The sequence below is a fragment of the Alosa pseudoharengus genome, unplaced genomic scaffold (assembly GCF_046254945.1).
Source record: "Alosa pseudoharengus isolate Yale_2024_CS ecotype anadromous, Long Island Sound unplaced genomic scaffold, YU_APseudo_1.1 YU_APseudo_1.1_scf_2, whole genome shotgun sequence".
NCBI classification, from domain to species: Eukaryota; Metazoa; Chordata; class Actinopteri; order Clupeiformes; family Clupeidae; genus Alosa; species Alosa pseudoharengus.
The window spans coordinates 55,218,738-55,221,237 of record NW_027468663.1 but is presented as its reverse complement, the minus strand read 5'-3'; the positions used below and the strand labels follow the sequence as shown (position 1 = coordinate 55,221,237).

At 44.0% G+C, this 2,500-nt stretch overlaps 1 protein-coding gene across 3 annotated transcripts in view; it reads right to left on the bottom strand.

Moving 5' to 3' along the window:
- The window catches only part of cnksr1 (connector enhancer of kinase suppressor of Ras 1), a 65,542-nt gene that overhangs the window by 19,198 nt on the left and 43,844 nt on the right, over positions 1-2,500 (bottom strand). The gene's annotated exons all lie outside the window — the stretch shown is intronic.

The following is a 2,500-nucleotide window of genomic DNA, read 5'->3' as shown; positions in this document are numbered from 1 at the left end:
CACACACACACCAGTCCTAACCCACTAATAGCTGGTGTGGGACCATGGCCCAGGCTGCCAATATTAATATAGGCTATGTGCACGAAAGACTCTGTGCGCTCGTTTGAGTCCGGTGGAGCCAGGTGTGTTTGAACCTGCCACTATTGTTCATGTAATTAGTGTCTACACGGACCAGGTTGGGTGTTGCGCCTAGTGAATCAGCATGTTACGATAAAGAAGGATTTATGTGTGTGTTAAATTTGTTATTATTGGGCAAACAAGATATTCAGTGTCGGAGTGAAGATGTAAGGAGCGGAATATAACAGAAGATGCAGTTACAACACAGCTAACACTCCACCAGAAATACATGAGCGTACAGGAAGAGCCTTTCGTGCACGTAGTCCATTACCAACTCACATGAACAGCCCAGGTCACTTATCTTTACACGTGTGTTCTGATCAGCCCAGATCACTGATCTTTACACGTGTGTGCTGAACAGCTCAGATTACTGATCTTTACACGTGTGTGCTGAACAGCTCAGATTACTGATCTTTACATGTGTGTGCTGATCCTTTCTGTCACTCCAACACAACAACACAGGAGCTCTTCAGCTAGCTGATGTAGCTAATGAAGCTAGCCGTTTACCTACCCACATCCAAATGAACAGGCAACCTATCAAAGACATATACCACACGAACACATCCACACACACACTAACAAACCTAGAAATATACCACAAAAAAACATCCACACACTAACAAACCTAGAAATATACCACACAAAAACACGAATACACACCTAAAAACAACCCCAAACCCCTGCATAACCTGATTAACACACACACATACACATACAGTACACACACACGTATCAGCACGCTAACACACTCACAATAGCTTCCAGAATAGATGAGTGAAACTTTGTGGTGAAGAGAAACTTGTCATGGCACATCCCGCCTCCCTGACGATATGACGCATCCTGTCTCCCTGACGATATGACGCATTTCATCCAACACCAAACTCTCCTCTCTCCCTCTCTGGACACTAAGACTGTGAGCGGTGGGTCCACTAGTACTCAGCGTCAGCATCAGCTTCAGCATTGTTTCACACTGCTCTAGGCAAACACAAACACTAACTGCTAGATTGCTCTGATGTTCTTTTACTCGCTTTCTGAGAACCTTTTGATAGGTCCCAGGATTCAGACTTCAGAACCCCCCCCCCCCCCAGGGATGTGCGCTTACATCAGCCACATACTGCTGTCCTGACTGCTGTCACCCCCACTAATAACTGGCAACTCAGGTCATGTTCACTTACAAATGACAAATGACACACTGCTCAGTCAAAGCTATAAGTGATCATTTGAACCAAACGGACAACTCCAGTCATGCTGACTAATATCTGATACATCCCACACACAGTTCAGGATACACAGTTCATGTTCAACAGCTACAACTGTCACGTAAACAAACTGTAACAGAACACAGACAGCTGTAAATAATATCACTGATCAGACACTGTTAACTCCAGTCATACAAAATATACAAACAAGAGATAATAAATATCAGATATGACAGTCAGCTCAGCTGCCCTTAATGCACAGTCAGTCTATTATAATCTATTATAACATACTTATGCCCATCTATTATAACATACAGTATGCCCATCAAGCACACTAAGTACTGGTGAGAATGGGGAAAGTGGCTCAAATCAGAGCATTTAAATAGCACTTTCAATACATTTGGGGCATTTAAATAGCACTTTTACTACATTTGGAAGTGTCCAAATGAGCCCATCTCAGCACACTGTAAGTAATGCAGTGCAGTCCAAATGAGCCCATCTCAGCATACTGTATGTAATGCAGTGCAGTCCAAATGAGCCCATCTCAGCACACTGTAAGTAATGCAGTGCAGTGCAAATGAGCCCATCTCAGCATACTGTACTGTATGTAATGCAGTGCAGTGCAAATGAGCCCATCTCAGCACACTGTACTGTATGTAATGCAGTGCAGTGCAAATGAGCCCATCTCAGCACACTGTAAGTAATGCAGTGCAGTGCAAATGAGCCCATCTCAGTATGTAATGCAGTGCAGTGCAGATGAGCCCATCTCAGCACTCTGTATGTAATGCAGTGCAGTGACAAATGAGCCCATCTCAGCATACTGTATGTAATGCAGTGCAGTGCAAATGAGCCCATCTCAGCACTCTGTATGTAATGCAGTGCAGTGACAAATGAACCCATCTCAGCATACTGTATGTAATGCAGTGCAGTGCAAATGAGCCCATCTCAGTATGTAATGCAGTGCAGTGCAAATGAGCCCATTTCAGCATACTGTATGTAATGCAGTGCAGTGCAAATGAGCCCATCTCAGTATGTAATGCAGTGCAGTGCAAATGAGCCCATCTCAGCATACTGTATGTAATGCAGTGCAGTGCAAATGAGCCCATCTCAGCACACTGTATGTAATGCAGTGCAGTGACAAATGAGCCCATCTCAGCATACTGTATATAATGCAGTGCAGTGCA